The sequence below is a fragment of the Camelus bactrianus genome, chromosome 2, assembly GCF_048773025.1.
Source record: "Camelus bactrianus isolate YW-2024 breed Bactrian camel chromosome 2, ASM4877302v1, whole genome shotgun sequence".
Lineage (NCBI taxonomy): Eukaryota > Metazoa > Chordata > Mammalia > Artiodactyla > Camelidae > Camelus > Camelus bactrianus.
The window spans coordinates 33,133,660-33,152,169 of NC_133540.1; the positions used below are offsets into that span (position 1 = coordinate 33,133,660).

At 43.9% G+C, this 18,510-nt stretch overlaps 1 protein-coding gene across 4 annotated transcripts in view; it reads right to left on the reverse strand.

Annotated features, from left to right (window-relative positions):
• The window catches only part of SMAD1 (SMAD family member 1), a 67,526-nt gene extending 49,403 nt beyond the window's left edge, over window positions 1-18,123 (reverse strand). For 2 of the 4 annotated variants that reach the window (XM_074377829.1, XM_074377818.1), the window contains exon 1: window positions 17,804-18,123. The gene's annotated coding sequence lies outside the window, so the exon portion shown is untranslated. Of the gene's footprint in view, window positions 1-16,664; window positions 17,057-17,645; window positions 17,780-17,803 lie in introns of those variants that run through there. The other 2 variants (XM_074377825.1, XM_010954586.3) reach the window with 2 other exon arrangements.
• Between the last annotated feature and the right edge of the window lie 387 nt (window positions 18,124-18,510).

Genomic DNA, 18,510 nt, shown 5'->3' on the forward strand with positions numbered 1-18,510 from the left:
GTGCCAAATAATGCCATTCAGTGCATCTTCATTGTGTTAGAAAATTCTTGAAGACAAGAACTCTTTCTGGTTCTGCTCTGCATATACAAAGTCCTTCCATCCAGACAAATCTAGGCTGCTTATAAGGCACCTGGTCAGTTTTTCTTAGTCACAGAGACTCCCCATAGAATAGCAAGTGTCCGTTCTGTTTTGTTTCATTAGATGATTACTTGTTTAGTTAAGCAGACTGAAGACACTTAAAAAGTTTTCTTACTGTCCTCAACTTCAACAAACTTGTCTTACTTCTACATCTCCTTGCCACTTCCTCTAAATGTTGTACAACATTCCTTAATCCCACTGAATCTTTGTTCTCAAATTCATACTTACAATGGAAAACTGTCCTCTGGTACATGGTAACCTTTCAAGATATCCAGGTTGTAACTGCCTCACCCTGATAAATCTCATCTGTATTCACCTCAGCTCAGAAGTTAGAGTCACTTGGCTGCAAGTGCTCACCCGTCAAACACAGGAGACTGAAGACCAGAGGCATTTTAAAATTTAACTTTACTGACTACAAGAGGAAAGTCTACAGTAGTCTCGTAGGAAAAAACTGTTCTCTTTGAGTCACTGTTATCATAGAAAAGCAGTTTTACAGATTGCAAAGAATGCTAAATGTGGTAGATTTCCAAAAGTGACCAGTTATGAATGGTTCAATAATTAATAAATGAAAGGAAATTATTTTAACTGAGCTATCACCTTCTGCAAGGGTTACATGGGTAGTTTTTACAGACACTATCCTGTTGACTTCTCACAGGAGGCCTTCAAGAGATGTATCATCTCCATTTTCCTAATAAACCTGAGGATCAGAGGTTGTTAAACAGCTTTCTCAAGATCATATTCTAATAAGTGACAGATTACATTTTAAACCAGAACAGGTACTAAAGTCTATTCATCAGGTTTTAAAAAATAAGTAATTCAAATGCCAAATTCATAGGTGAAAAAGGAACAGGCCAGAGGAGGGAAAAAACGATGCCTTTTATTTTAAAAAAAAAATCCTGCTGTATTTCATTTTTTGGAACACACTTCTCCCCATCCACTGATCTCGCAGGTGCTGTTTACAACACGCACGCACATCTGTAGGGGTGAGCTGACATACACAAGGCAGGACGGCTTGAACCCTCTCCCTATATTTAGATCCTCCAGCTCCACTCTTAATTGAGTAATTTAATCAGGACCCTCTAGAAGGGAAACACATCCATATTCATCACAGGCATCAAAGGAAACATCTTTACAAGTTATATCCTTTTACAAACCAACATATGGTCTCACGCCATTCTCCCAATTGTTGAACTCCTCCTCTGGGAAGAGCATGGAATTTTATTTCTTTTTATCACTTGAAAAAATCACTTCCCTCCTAATTCAGTAAAACTGGGTGGAGGCCACTTCCTCCACAGGTGAGAGAAATAAACCTTGTTGCTCTGTCATTGTCAGGAATTTTAAAGTTAACCATTTATTTTATGTGCTTTCAAAATGAAAACAAAAGGCAGACTAAATCCAGAATAAGAAATCAGGGCAGCTTCTCCAGACGTTCAGATAAGACCCCCCCACCCAAAGTCATTTGAAGATGTATTTAAATGAGAAAACAAGAGCCCTTCACTTGGAATGAAAAAGGTAGATGTGAAGGGCAGCCTTCCACTTCGTAGCTGATCTTTGAACAAAACACCTCCCTGAGCCTCAGTTTGCTTTCCACCAAACTTTGATTCCAACACCGACCCCGCTGGGTTATCATCCTTAAACATGAACATGTACAACTGATTCAAAAATTATAACATGCTGAAAAGGGTAACATTTACAGGGCAGTTTCACAAATAAGCTAGTTTCAATATTTTGTGTATACAAAAAAAAATGAAGTGTCTGTTCCAGTTTTTGTCTGTCCAGTGGAAGTTCTAACGGTACAAAAAAATAAAAAGAATGATAAAAAGAAAAGCTGGTAACACTGCAGTCACTCAACTCATTTGACAAACACCTACTAAGCGCTAGACGCTATTCTAAGCACTGGACAAGACAAAGTTATTTTACAAGAAACTGAATATAGTTCCCTGTGCTATACAGTAAAGTAACTGTTTCTTGTAGTAAGCTACAATGGAGAAGAATCTGAATATATGTATATATGTAGGTATATGTATAACTGAATCACTTTGCCGTACACTTGAAACTAACATTGTAAGTCAACTACACTTAGATAAAAAATAAAAATTAAAAAAAAAAAAAATTTTTTTTTTAAAAAGTCCACCGGGGGAGGGTGTAGCTCAGCGGTAGAGTGCCTGCCTAGCATGCACAAGGTCCTGGGTTCAATACCCAGTACCTCCATTAAAATAAATAGATAAATAAACCTAATTACCACCCCTCCAAAAAAAAAAAAAAACAATAAAAATGCTTTAAAAAGAAAGTAATAGAAAAAGTCCATGCCCTCATGAGACCTACATTGTAGCAGTCAGGGAAGGCCTCACTGTTGAACAGAAGCCTGCAAAGTGAGCGACAGAGCCACGGGGAGACCTGGGGACGCACATCCCAAGTAGGAGCGCAGCAAGGGCAGAGGCCGTGGGGCGGGAAAGGGCCGGCAATGCTCCAGGGACAGTGAGGGGCCCAACGCGGCTGGGATGGAGAGGGAGGGGCAGGACGGGGAGGGGACAGACAGGACAGCCGCAAGGACTTCACAGCTTTCCCTCTGAACTGAGACGGGAACCCTGGGGAGCAGAGATACCAGCCCTCACCGGCTTCCAGCTTAACAGGAGGGCTCTGGCTGGGCTGAGCAGACTGAAAGGAGGGCAGGAGGAGGAAGAAGGAGGGGGGAGGAAGGAGGAGGAGGAGTGTTAGCAGTAGGGAGCAGTAAAGAGACCAGTTAGGAAGCTACAGCAACTGTTCCAGCTCACGGCGACACGGGTTTGGCTCAGCCCAGCAGAAGCGATCAGGTTCTAGATCCCGTCTTCTGAAGGTATGGCTATGAATGAATACGCTCTTCTAATTAATAAAGAAAAAAATTAACCATAAAGTTGGAGAAGTCTGTTTAATTTTTAGAAGTGCAAGATCTCATATTCCAGGACCAGGAGTCCCTGAGGTGGGGTCAAAGGTCCCTGGGGAAGCAGTCAAAAATTATCACTGGAGCAGTTGAAAGGGGACAACGACTGGACACTAAATCCTGCAGGGACTGGGGTGGAGGACGGGGAGTGAGGCAGTAAGTGACTAAGGAGGAAGGGAAGTGTGGGGGAATCACATGTGTGGGGCTTTCATGGAGGACGTGGGAAGAGAGTTCTGGGCGGGGCGATGAGAAGCCCCCATCTCCCGGCCCCGTGGTATGGGGGTTATGAGAGAAAACAGCCACAATCTGAGATAGCTACAAGGGAAGCCGCATCCTCAGCCGAGCCTGATCTATGCTCAAGATCATTCATGTTCCAAATAACCCAGACATCCAACAATAATGGAACAATTAAACAAATTATTGTACATGCAACAATGATGTAAACTGTTAAAAAAAAAAAGAGAAGAAAAAGGACAGGTTTTCATGTCTACAAGGGAAAGAAAACCGTATTATAATTGTTCAATTAAAAAGTACACATAGTACAATCCCATTTTAAAAACACAAATAGAAACAAAACCTGTCCATGTATAATATGTGTGCATCTTTAAAAGCCTGGAAGGAAACAAATGTGAACAAGTGGTTGCCTTGATTGTGAGCTGGGGAGGAGGGGCGTGTAGAGGAGCAGACCATTTTCACTCACAACCAATCACTGTTTGCAATTTTAACACCCCAATATAAAAATAAGTAAAAACTGAAAGTAGGTCATAGATTTCTTCTACATGGCTCCAGAAGACAGTATTATGATCAAGAGGCAGCAAGATTTATCTTTTTATACAGAAAAAAATAACTGAAAGTGTTCCTGCACAGAATGGGGTATCACTGAACTAGGATTCTCAGGGAAACGTTTTCCTGTATGGTGGGGATATATGACCTAATTCTGAATGAATATGATCTGGGGGGGAAGGTACTTTTTATTAAAGAACTCAATCACATGCTCAAAAAATTCAGTTCTACAAAATGGCACATTATAGCAAAAAGCAAGTTTCCTTCCCATTCTAGCCCCCTAGTCCCCTTTCCACTAACAATTCAAATATCCTTAAAATTTCTCAATGCATGAATTTCTTACCAAAGAAAGGTTTTGTATTATTCAAATATTTCAAGAGCAATTTGGTCTTGTCCCCCTTTCCAGTAAATCTGTCATTTGGAAGAATAAAGTAACCTCTCAAAATCAGAGTTTACATAACCTCTGAAACAACCATTGAGATCAGCCAGATATCACTCTCCTCCACGTGATGATCAATGACGCCCTGTTTTCAATCTGCCAAAAACTAAACTGGCCTTACAAGCGTTCACCTGGCCACGTCAGAGGAGAAACTGAACAAAGAGCAGCAGCCCTCTCCCAGAACAGTAAGCCCTGCCCCCAGCTAAGAGGACGGACACACCGTCCTGCACGGGGTGAGGGAAATCATGCTGCGGACACAAGCAAGCAGCACCTACAGGATTAGGTGAGACCCGGACCATAAATCTAGCCCTCTTCTGCCTCAGATCACTTGCTCAGTCCAGTTCTAGCCATTAACCTCCCCACGGTGAGAGATTTTCCAATCGGGATGAAAAAACCTAATAAAGAGAGTGCTCTTAGAAGACTTCAAAACCCAAGTTCTCCTCCTTTGTCCGTTTTAAGAGAGCCAGTAATACACCATGTAACCGAACAATTCTTCAAGCACTTATCACCAACATAAAGGTGCAGGAGGAGGAGAATGGGTATGATCCAGCTCCCAGCATCCCCACGCTTACAGTTACAAGGGCCACGGCAGGCTTGTTTATCAGCTCCCCTTCCAGACCCGAGGACACAAGAACTGCTGATTCCTTCAAGGAGGAAAAAGGGAAAGAGCTCAGACACACATATCCTTTCTTCCTATCTCTTTTCTCCTCAAAGAAAAAAAGGGGGAGCAAAGAAGTTAACCGTCAGAATTGCCGGGGGCGTCTGGAGCAGCTGTGACAGGCATCACAGGGCACCACGTGCTGCTGGGTGGACAAGACACAGTTCTTCTCACAACGAACCCACAACACACCCCAGGTCCTGCTTCCCAGCACGTGTTTAAGCACATCAGTATGAAAAAACTCACTACCACATCAGTACTGTGTGTCCAGCCGACAGTCCTTAACAGTGCTGTACGTAAGACTCACCTGTGGTGCCTGTTGAAAAGCCACCAGGCCCCCAACCCCAGAACAGGCCCTCTCAGGGAGGGCCTGGCATTTTTGTCGTGGTGGTTGTTCATGGGATTCTGATGTGCAGACAAAGCAAGAACCACAGTGTTAACATCAAGATCAGAAAGACACTGCACTGTCCACACACACTCAGGAACTCAGTCCAAAGAATTAGTAACTGTAACAAAAGCTAGTAAAACAGAAGCCACAGCAGACAAGCTCCAAGTTACAAGATGTCAGTGCAAATTCTACATGTATGATCCCTTATCCCAACTTTATCAAGCTGCACAAGAGATACACTATAAGTATAAATACAGACACTCAAAAACTTGCTGAAAGAATCAGCTAAGCTGGAAGTGGGCAGGACACAAGAGCTCTCCAACAACATCAGTTCCTTACCAGTCCCGTGATGTTTAAAGGCTGCCCCAACTGGAGAAACAGCCTCCAACTAAGATGATATGACATTAATAACGATGGCTTGTTACTTAAGTTTTCATATAACCATAGTCTCCTCTTAGCAGTAGGATTACTTCTGTAGGGCAGAAACTGACTTACACGTTTCTCCAAACCTCCCTGAAACAGAGCCCAGTGCTGGACGCAGGAAGAACTTGCTGAATGGATTAATATTGGCTCAACAAAAAGCAGAAGCTCAGTGAGGATGTACCTATTCTAAAGGAGACTTTTCTGGAATACAGATCAACACTTCAGCCCCACGATTTGACAGGACAAAACTCTTCAGCATTTAAGTGCAAATAAAAGCCATATATAAGTCTGGGTGCCAATCATTTCAATAATAATCAAGTTAATTTTGTTCACAGTTAACAGAAGACCATTAGAAACCAATCAAACATTCTCTCAAGCTTGAACGAACCGAACAGAAGTCCTGAGCACACAAACAAGAACATGGGGGAAATACAGAGGTTGTTAATAAATATGCCAGACTGCAAAGCCCGCAGCGGACACGGAGCACAATGGAAAGCTGTGACAGACGAGATGGTAAGCTCCATCCAGGCAGCTGTCCTGGGCTGCAGAGGGCTAAATGTGTACTCTCCAAGGCAACATTCAAGGCAGCATGATCACTCCCTTCCATGAAAAGCTACCCATAAAAATTAATGACCAATTTTGATAAAATTAAGACATTTTGCCAGCTTTCATCCTCCCTCCCCAATTTAGCTTAGAGTTTGAGGAATGGGTCTGACCGATGCACAGGCCCCTGACTCCCAGTCACCATCCACAGAAAGGACATAAAAAATGAAGAGGAGATGATAACACATAAGTGGTAACCCTGTGGGTGAGATTCAAAAGCCTTCGCCTGCCTCCAAATTTGAAATACTGGCAGATCATTTAAGAGAAAGGAGATGGTGGGGCAGAGATGCTGACAAATTCTGTTCTGTCTAGAGGCCAGGTAACAACTCAAAGCTGAGGTAAGACTGAGTGTGTTTCAGTTAGGTAAGGACCCCACCAATAACCGCCTTATGGGTGACACATGAAAAGCCTTTCTTACACCCATGACCCTACTACCTACCCTTTAGAGAAAATCTGGGAAATTAAATACTGATGCCTAACTCCTTAAATTTCTCTCACCCAGGAGGTTTTACTACATGAGAGAGCTTTTCTCTTTAATACCTTATGAACTAGTCCATCTCAATAATTAAAACCATGTTGTAATAATTTGGTGCAGCCACTGTGGAAAAAAGTATGGAGATTCCTTAAAAAACTAAAAATAGACTAACCATATGATCCAGCAATCCCACACCAGGGCATGTATCTGGAGGGAACTCTAATTCAAAAAGACACATGCACCCCAGTGTTCAGAGCAACACTATTTACAATAGCCAAGACATGGAAACAGCCTAAATGTCCACTGATAAATGACTGGATAAAGAAGTTGTGGGTGTGGGTGTGGGTGTGTGTGTGTCTGTGTGTGTGTGTGTGTGTGTGTATGAATACTACTCAGCCATAAAAAAGAATGAAATAATGCCATTTGCAGCAACATGGATGGACCTAAAGATGACCACACTAAGTAAAATAAGTCAGACAAAGACAAATACCATAGGACATCACTTAAATGTGCAATCTAAAATATGATACAAATGAACTTATTTACAGAACAGAAATAGACTCACAGACACAGAAAACAAATTTACAATTACCAAAGGGGAAAGGCAGGGGGAGGGATAAATTAAGAGTCTGGGATTAGTAGACACAAAGCACTATATATATAATAAACAACAAGGTCTTACCGTATATATAGCACAGGGAACTATATTCAATAGCTTGTAATAACTGTAATGACAAATCATGAAAAAGATATGTATAACTGAATCACTATGCTGTACACCAGAAACTAACATTGTAAATCAACTATATTTCAATTAAAAAACAAAAAATCCACGTTCCAAGACCATAACTGTGTCTCGTATGAATAAGGAAATTCCACTACAAACACTGCAACTCAGGTAGGAGAGAAAGAGGCCCCTTTCGATGTGCTCTATAAAGCACTGGTGTCCTTAAGGTTCACCGATCATGAGAGCTGATCAAGAAACTGCACAAAACTACAGCCCCTAAAGGGCTGAGAACACCTCACATTCGAATGAGAAGACTCCTAGCCCAAGTCCTGTCCCGAGGGCAGCAAAGCAGTGCCGAGGAAATGGGATAGAGATGGCCTGTCCCTTACCACTCCGGCTTACATGCTTCCTTATAGCTCCAGCATCTTTTAGGAGGTGGGAAATCTGGCTTCCTTTCCTACAATGAGAAAAGCCCAGTTTCCCCAGAGTAATACTTCCCGGTCTGCAAAGAACGATACAATAAAGTAAAAGAGAAGACAAGGTCCCCATTCCAGTGACACGTCTGCTCCAGGACACAGCAGAACAGTTTGTTTATTAGTAGCCTGCATTTCATTTGTTTGTGAATTGCCTGTTCATGTCCTTTACCAATTTTTCTTAGGGGTGGTATTTTCTATTGATTTAAAAAGCTTCTTACAAAGAATAACTTGAAGCAAATTTGTTACTGAAAGGTTGTGATTTTGTGTGCGGTCATTTGTGAGTGTGTGTTTGGTCACAGAACTGTCACCAAATCCATAAATTTTTCCTTCTTGGTTCCTGCCTTTGGAGCCGTGTTTATAGAGCTCTACAGGTAGCTATTAATACCTCCCGCCCCCCACCATTTCATGAAATGACACGAATCAATCTCCTCCTTTCCTTCTGACACTATGACGAGAATACATGCCAGAAACATTTTGCACTGAGCATCTGTAACGTTAATGAAAAAAAAAAATTTTACACTAACGAATACTGTAAGAAAAACCATAGACAAACTCAGAACACTTACTTTCAAAAGCTTTGGGCAATTTAGAGGGCCTTCTTCTCTTAGTTCAATTACTATACTTTTCTTAAAAATCTTTATCTGAAATTGCCAGGGAAACACTCCATGTACAAATTCCCAAACTTGCTATCTCACAATTTCATTACCAGGATTCCACCGCTTAACTCTTTTCAATTCATTTAATCCATTAGACTCCTCATAACCCATGACCCCTTATGGAGATTAGATTCAATATTGGTCTAACATTCTAGACGCTAAAATCACATTGACTTTTGTAAGTAGCTAACATTTTCCGAATGCTTATTATGTTCCAGGTCCTACTGCTGAGTCCTTTGGGTATTCTGTGCTTCACTGACTGCAAGACGCACCCCCACCCCCGCCAAACCAGGAAGTTTACAATCAACCGTACGTCACGTACTAACTGATGGCTTTTTCCTCAATAGTACATGGAATAATGTCTTACAATTAGCAGCATCCCAGATTAAATTAAATATGGGAGGCTAACTCATTTCATCTTATGATCAGTCCTGAGGCTGGTACTATTATCTCTATTTTTCAGATGAGGATAAGTGAGCTTCAAAAGTGAACAGCAGCTTTCCCAAGGTTATAAAAAGCAAGTAAGTGTTGGGGCGTGGACTGAAACCCAGGCAACCTGACTCTAGAGCCTTATTTCTTAACCTATTGGCTATCTCTAGGCCAGAATCATCTCTACCAACATTCCTTTCCAATCTTACTTTTGGGCCAACAAGTCACACTAAAAAGCGACAATGACCTACTGTACTCTACAGCCACCTCAAACCTCACCCCAGGCTTCCCTCGACTGTTCAAATTTCGAGCTCTCCATAGATCTCCTCACAACCACCTACAATGGTTCTTCCAAAACTTCTCTGTTATTCTTAAACTTCCAGTACCACTTTCTGATTCCCACAGCTCACCAACCTAATGAAGAGACTGATCAGCCTCCTACCCTACTAGGAAACCCCGTGCAGCTGGCGTGAGCTCTGCCATCTGCTTTCCTCTCTAACCTGGACCCCATTCTGCTTCTTTCTCAGACAAATCTCCCTCCTTACCATGACGGATGGATACACATCCCCTGTGCTCCAGATCACTAACTCCATCATCTCTGATTGTTCTCTGTCCATTAACTTCTTTCCCTCAACCTTCGAATATGAAGACATCTCATCTAGTTTGAAACATAAGTCACTCGAGGGCATATAAGACTCTATGTCTCATTTCTTAATATACTCAGTCCTTCCCCCTCAACTACGTTCACTTGATTGCGCTGACATTTTCCCCTTCATCCTGAACCATACAACATCTTCCCCTTTGAACTGACCTCTGGAATCTCTCTTCCCTTGGCATCCTCTCACCCCACATCTTTCTTCTAGTTCGTTCCTTCTTTTGTCTACTTCAAACATGCCTCTCCCTTCAACTGATTCCTAATTGTGGCATCAATGGAAGATTCAACTCACCAGCTCTTTTTTTCAGTTCATGGTCCTTTCCAAATATCCATCTGTTCTTAAATGTTCAATCATCGTTCCCATTAGTCCCAGTAGATCACTACCGGGAATCTTCATGTAAAGCTCTGAGCCCTTCCCTAGGCTTTAGCTTAGTTACGTTATCTCCAAATTGCCTGTAGAATACTGAGATACCCCACCTCAAATTCAACCTGTCAACTTTAATTTATCACCCACACAAGCTTTATTCCTTCTACAACCAGTTCTCTCTTCCAAAGTAAAGGCTTTATTATTTTCCAGCCACTCAAGATGGAAAGTTAAGAATAATCTCTGACACCTTTCTCTCCCACTACCCCATAGCCAAATAATCACCAAGTGTTTTTTGGCTCACACAACCCGCCTCCTCAGGGAGATAACTCAAAAGAGCTTCCTTACTCTCCTGGCATAAATGCTCTACCCCTCCACCCCAAACTGCACGTTCAAAAACCTTCAGTGACTTTCCAGTGCTTCCAGGTTCTGGCATGCTAAGGTCCTCAAATCCTCATCCAACTTAATCTTCCCGAACACCTCTCCCAGCTCGTTGTACAGGGGGCCCCATCAGAAATACAACGGGGGTCAGGCAGAGCTGCGTACCAGCCTCCAGATCTGTGCTGTCCAGTGACAGCACATTGCTAAATTGGTGGCTATTTAAACATAAATTAATTAAAGTTAAAAATGCAGTACTTCTCAGTTGTGCTAGCCACATTTTTAAGTGCAGAACAGCCACTTGTAGCTAATGGCTACAGTATCGGATGGCGTAGATACAGAGTTTTACTGGACAGCTCCTAACACTCGTATTTACCCCCCGAGTCTCCACCACTACTCGCCCAGAATGCCTCTTCCTCCTACCTACGCAAACCCACCTGTCCTTCCATACCATGCGGGGCCTCAGGTGAGCAGTTTGCACCACTTACTCCGATACTACCTTGCAGCAACTCTTACAATGTTGCATTTAACTTTTCATTTTTATGTGCCTTCTCTGCAGTTACTGAGCCACTCTGAACTAATAAATCTTTGAGTAAGTGAAACATATGCTCATTGCAATACTGCATCAAAATTATCCAATGAGGAGATATTTAATACCCCTCTCCTCCATTAAAAAGACATGTTTTCTTTCAGTCTAAACCAACAAAGGATCTTACATTTAGCTAACTAAATAATGACTTAATTTAATGCCTAATTATAATATTTGAAAGATAATTAGTTTCCCTTTTTTTCTTGCAGTATTTGAAACAGAAAGAAAAAAAACTATAAAGGTCTGAAATACTTCCACTTTGCATAAGCACACCACAAAGAAACCACAAAAGACAGACAAAGAGAGGAAAATGAATGAAGTTCGAGTAACTATACCTAACTATCCGAGACTGTAGGAAAAAATATAGTACAGTTGCCCTAAAATTAAGCAGAAACTAAAAATAAAGCATTAAAAATTTATGCATACGAATATATTGCTGAATCCAAAGCTAGACCTCTCTTACCCTCCTTTTTGCAAACATGCCATAGTGACTACGTATTTTCATTGTGAGCTCAAAGCATACAGATGCATAATTAACTGTGGTGTGTGTATATGTTATATGTGTTCCTTGAAATTCAGGCTTGTCTATCTCAAGAAAATAAGTTAAGAAACCAATCCACCACACCGCAGGCCTGCGTTCTTATAAGAGAAGAAGGCTCCTTACCTGAACACTAGGAACCGAGCAGGGATTTGGGAGAATGGCCAGGTAAGGATTCCTTCAAACCTTAGAGGGTTTGATGCTTTATCTTCAGGAGGGAGTCTTCCCTAGAGTTCTGATTTGGCTTCTAACAAAAATCACAAAGATTAACGAATCCTGCAGTTCCCAATACCTGCCTAAAAATCTGATACAGTCACTGGAGCCAAACTGTTTAAGAAAATTTTGGCTCTTCCCATCAGAAAGATAGCTTTCCTTATGGAAATGAATGCTCTACAGAGCCCGCTTATTTCCGCACGTCAGCCACAGCACCTGCAAATGTTACTTTTCCATGACTAGTAGTACATCTCTAAAACCGACACCATCTTAATAAGGAACACCAAAGTGAAGATTTTGACTTAGATTTTAAGTACATTCATGCGATTTAGCTTAGCCTTTTTTTTTTTTTTTTTTTTTGGAAGTAACTCCAGAAGAAGTGTTAAAAAATACTTCAGGTATTTTTGCGGCAAATCAGATGGCAGCTCACCAGATTAGACTGAACCGCTGCTCTCCGAGGTTAACAGCACAAAAGGAATAGAGTCAAGGGATTTCAGTTCGCAGCAAAATGGAGGTGCCTCTATTTGTTATCAAAGCATGTCCTGCTATTCTTGGCACCAAAAAGTAAAGCCAGAGCTTCCAGGTTGGTGACCACGTGAAGGCGTCAAGAGGAAGGGGAGCCTGGAGAGGGCATGGAAACTCTGTGCCCCTTCCCTGCACCTGGCCTGTACCTCCCTTCCATCTGGCTGTTCCTGACTTGTATCCACTTACAATAAATCGGTAATAGTAAGTTTTTAAAAAAAGAAAAGAAACACCACATACCGAAGTACAATTACTGAGAACACTCCATCAACTTCAATGGCATTTTATGACTTAATATGGAATTTCTCTACCTTTTCATATGTAAATTATCCTTTTTCTCCTTAGACCTTTCCAACTCTCTCCCTAGTGCCCCCAAGCTCCTTCCCTAAATATCCCAATCTGTCTGCAGCTTTTGGTTGGGAATGTGATTTGTTTTTGAGAGCAAAAAGAGATGCGTAGAGCAGAACTGCCTGATTTAGTCTGAACTTTATACCATCTCAGATCACCCATTTTCTAGTAAGGTCCCAAGATTAAACCAGGCATAGGGCTTTTCTGTTCCATCTCTAAAATGAAAAAAAAAAAAATCAGTATTAGTCTGTAAAAAAACTCTCTGAGGTTGTCAGACTTGATCCTACTCAGTTCAAACAATGCTGGGAACAAAAAGTCACTATCACGCCAAAAAATTCTTCTTTCCTCCCCTCCCCAAATAACACTGGCTATGCTCAGACCAAAGCCCCAGGAACACAGCGAGTGCGGTAGGAAAAAATAAACAAATGAGAAGGTGACAATGAGAGTGACCCGGATTCAGGCCTTCCCTCCTCCAATCACCAGATAGATAGGCAGACAGAGAGCAAGTCTGCTGTCTTCCATGGGCCTCAGATTGCTCAATTTGATATCATCCAGCTGGGTAAGAAAACCTTCAGAGCAGCTTTTCACAGGCGATATCTCTATTCTTCATAAAGGAAATTACAAATCTTAATGTTTCTGAACACAAGGCAGTCCCATGATGTCCTTTACCTGAAGTGTCACGCAATTTGCGTACTTCTGTGTACACACAAGCCTATGAGGGCATATAAGCATTTCTGGATTGGCAGGTGGGAGTGACAAGGAGACAGACTCCACAGTTTCATCAGATTCTTAAACCAAAAAAAAAAGAAAAGAAAAAGAAAATTTAAGAACGACTGAATTGTAAAACCATACAAAAGTTAACATTGAATGTAAAAAGAAAAAAATTCCAAAGAACTGGCAATGAACTATTTGTCTCTCAAGGTGCAGGGTTTATTTAACAGCTAAGGGAAGACTAATTTTGACAAGATAAACTGAATACCAGAACTTTTTTCAGTACCATCAGCTCATGATTATACAAAAGAAAGGCAAGGGGAACGTGACAGGAATTATCCAGAAAAGCAGAGATAAAACTAATTTGGCATTACTTTTATGTCAGATTTATTCTTCTAATTATATTCTGCTGAGGTACATATTCACATTATGTTTCCTTTATTAAGCACTTAAAAGAAGACAAGAGACGACAGCCTAGAAAAGCACAAAAGAGGGCAAATCTGCTTAAAAGCCGAAAAAATAAAAGTAAAGTCACGTCTACACTGGAATTAATGAAGCCCAGCAGAACAATGATTATTTAGGTATTCTGGACAACCGTATTCATACAGATACAGTTAACAGGGAGGCTCCAGAGTCACACTGCCTGGTTCACAACACACCTAAGCTTATAATCATGTATGTACCCTGAGGCAGGACGATGAATCAGTCTGAACTCAGTTTCTTGACCTGTAAAATGAGACAATAGCAGTACTTAGGGAAGTTCTGAGGCTTAAATGAGATGAGTATTGAACATAAGGACATAGTAAAAACGCAGGAAAAAAATCAGCTACCGTTTACTTCTCCTGCCCAAAGCTCTAAATCAAATTAGAATCCATGACCCCAGTGATAAGCATGTTTCCACTGAAAAGTCAATCTCATTTTTTCCCATAGCTTCAACTGTCACTTCCAAACTTCAACAAGAGCAACCAGAAAGTAGCAAAACTGACATGTATCTGTTTGTCTTTGACCCCACCACCTCATCCACACAGGTAGCAAGCAGAGAAGCAGCCAAAAGATGAGCAGAAAGGGAGGATGAGAGGCAAGGGCTGGAGAGCGGCAGTGTCCAACACAGCCTTCTGTGATGATATGACAGTTCTGTGCCTACACTCCCCAGTGTGGGAGCCATGAGCCACATTAGCTATTGAGCCCTTCAAATGTGGCCATTGCTACTGGGAAGATGAATTCTTATTTAACTTTCATAAATTTCAATGTAAATATCCACGTGCGGTTATGGCTGCTTTACTGGATGGCACAGCCCTAAATGACCCATAAACCGAATAAGGATGGCCAAAAATTTAAGAAAAGAATAAGAATCTTCTTTTCCCGAGTTGTTCATATGTTAAATTCAAATATCTCTGTTTTCATTGGAGACCTGATAACTAGACTTGTTAAAGAAATAACTTTTTGTTTTGCTTATGGTTTCCTTTGCTGTGCAAAAGCTTATAAGTTAAAAAAAAAATAACTTATCAGCAGATGCATCAATGAAGAGCAACTCAGCGTTAATAAAAGGATCAGAGACATGAAGTACATGGTCCTTCGATATTTCAGAAGGTCCCCAAGGCCAACTTAAATTCAAGCTCACACGAAGCCTGATTCAGTGCACGGATCAGAGCTGCAAAGGTCCTTACTGGCAACCCCCGAAGTGTGCATTTCTCCACTACCAAATGGAAAGCTACTTAGACAATGCAGACTGCACATCCCTTAACTTATCCTCAGTTTTTTCAGAGACTCAGAGTTCTGTAAGCCCTTCTCCGTTTTCAGGAACGCTAGCGATCCTCGCCAGTTCGGCCTTTCCACTACAAATAAAATCCATGTACCACCCATATCTGAAGGAGAACGCCAGACTCCTGCTTAGTTGCCCCTGTAATACAGTTTAATTATGATGACTGAACTAATAGGCTGACATCATAGACTTTTACAGGCTGACCCCATGTCATCCTGATGTATCATTTTGCACCAGTTCAGTGCTGTAAATCAATTTAAGATCTCAGGCAGGTTGAAAAGGCTGGTAATGATGCTTTCTCTGCCGTCTCTGGAGACTCCATATTATACACAACTTACATTATTTATAAAGCCTCCATGATGCCTCCATTAGCCTTGTAAGACTACACAAATGAGATCTTTTATACACACACACAACTTGGCCTTGATTATGTAGGCGACTGCAGCTTAAATATTCTTGTCTAATTACACTCGTTTATTCTTTTTTCCAATCCAACCAAGCTACTGAACCCAGAATTACTAGAAATCAAAATTACCAGCTGCAATTTAGTTTTTAACTAATAAATGTACGTGGGAAAATGAGACTGACTTCTTATTAATGCTTTAATGAACTCAGTAGAAAACGAAAATTAAATTCCAAGAGGTGTAAGAGGTTAACATTTCTAACGGCCTAAAAACTGTCATCTCTCTAAAATGCTAAGGTCATCAGCTCTTCATTGTTATAAAACCAAAGGATACTACAAAAAGAAAAAATGTATTTGGTTACATACCTATGGTTGGAAGGGTCAAAACTAAATCAAGGACAAAACCCTCCCCTCAGAAGAAATCCGACCCTGCCCAGATCCTCCAGAGGCTCTGGCATCACCCACCTCTAGCAAATCATCTCCCACTACACTGGTTACAGTTTCCTAAGAATTGCAGTATTACACAAATGTACACCACCTGCACAGAAATATCAAATAACTGCAAATGGGGAAGAGGGAGGGGGTTGGGGAGGACAAACACTTCAATCAGTACAGCATACTGAGGCCTGGCACCTCCGTCAGAACAACCCTAATGCAAAATATTTATACTAACTAAAAATCCTGGGGGTAGTGAACACTGATTCTGCCTCCATTCTCTTTAAATAGTGGTTCCAATACAGCTCACCTACCTCCAATAAAGCGACAAGTGGTAACCAGAAACAAGATGAAAAATCAACCTGGGCAGAGAATAGTTTTCTCATTGTGTTACTGAAAGGAGGCATGTTATCCACGACAGGCGATTAGAGCGAGCAATGTTCTGAAATAAAAGCGAATATTCTGCCACTGAGCTGCGGGCTACGAGTTTCAGCAACAGAAACAGAGAGATCAGGCAACTTCTGTATCCTACCTACTTCCACCTACTTTCAAACTTCAGCTATAAGGGCAAGAGAACCTTAGGGGAAAGAAAAAGGCAGGTGGTCACAGCACTCACGACAACGATGCTTACTCGGGAGCTGGTTCTGAGACGCGCCTCAATTTTCCGAAGGGACGCGCCTTACTGGGGGGTCCAGCAAAGCGCATGTAAAAATCGTCCGCGCCTCCAAATAAACAAAAGCCGCAGCTACTGTAGTTGTAAGATCCGGCAGGCGTCTGTTCCTCCTCCCTTCCCAAACTACATCAAGGAAACGCTCTCCCGGGAAGCCTTCATATACATTAAGCAACTAGAAAAACAAGCCCATGTCTGTCTCTCTCACACCCACCACCCCCACCTTGCTGCAGAAACAACCCCGAGAAACACTAACAAAGACAGGGCGCCGAGTAAATGAACAGTTGTTCAGCAGCGAACTCACAAATACACATGCAGTGAGGCAATCGAATCCGGGAAAGGGAAAGGAATGAGAGGACACTTGGGGAGACTCAGGGGATGTAGGCGGAAGAGAGAAAGAAAGAGAGAAAATTACGCGCCGCCGCCGCCAAACCTTTGAATAAATTAGAGGGAATTTCGGTGCGAACTTTCCTTGACCTCGACCCCCAAGAGGCTGGTGAGGGGCAGAGGAGGGAACCCGTCCCGGACGCGGAGGGACCCCGGGCACCGGGCGTCCGCCTCGCGGCAGCGCAGCTCCGTGAGAAGGGCAGCGCCCGCGGCCGCCCCCCGACTCCCACACGGGTCGCCCGGGCTGGCGTGGGACACAATGGGCCCGCGGGCCGCGCCGACGGCCCAGGCCCGGCTGCAGGAAGGGAAAGGGAAACGGGCGGCCGGCGGCTGGCGGAGGGGGAGGGTGGCCGCGGGCAGGGCCCGGGCGGAGGAACGCGGCTTCCCGGCCCACAGACCCAACAAAGACGCGGGGACACCCCGGCCGAGGCCGGCCCGGCTGGCCGGGCGCGAGGAGAGGAGGAAGTGGCAGGTTTGCTCCGCTGACCCGCCGGGAGGCGCCATCATTGGGGGGGGGGGTCCCGGGTCCGCCCCACGCGGGGAAGACCCCCTTACCGCCGCAGCCCTCGCCAACGGTCCCGCACGATCGCGGCCACCCGGCCCGCCCGCCCCAGCCCGAGGCGGCGGCGGCGGCACTGGAAAGCCCTGGGCGCCTAGGGGAGGGCGGGGACGCGGCGGAGGGGAAAGTTGGGTTCGGGTCTGTTTCGTTTTACCGGGTTGGCTGCACGCCCGTCCGCGCGGGCGCACGAGTTGGCAGGGCGAGCGGGGTCCCCGTGCGGCCCCGGTCAGGCCGGCCGAACGCTGCGCGGCGCTGCGCTCGCAGGGTCCCTCCCCGCGCCTCGGCCCGGGCTCAGCCGCTCGGCCTCTCCTTCCTCCTCCCGCCCGCCCGTTCGCTCGCTCGCTCGCTCGGTCGCTCCCGGAGCCTGGATTGATCTGGTCGCGCTGGCGTCAAGGAGTCGGAGCCGCCCAGCCTCCACTCCTCGGCTGCCAATACCCGGCGCACTCGCCCGCCCGCCTGCTCGCTCGCTCACACGCGCACCCGCGCGCCGCCGCCGCCGCCGCAGCCGCCGCCGCCGCCGCCGCTGCCGCGCGACCAGGGATCCTCTCCAAATTCCCGGCCCCGCCGGCGCGAGCTCGGGGCCGGCGCCGCCTCCCCCGACCCCAGCCCCACGCCCTCTGATTCCAAAGAGAAAACACAACGGCCCCTGCCTCCTCTAGTCGCGGGGGAGCGGACTCAGTGCCTTACCTGCAAGTGAATTTCTGAGTTCAGTGTTTATTTTCTGAAATGTTCATCCACACGTCCACCGCGCCCACTGAACCGCGCTATAAACGTGGAGTGCATTTTTGACGATTACCTTGCCCCAATAATTTGCAAGCCCCAGAAGTTTCACGTACCCAGAATTGGAAAGCCTAGTAACTA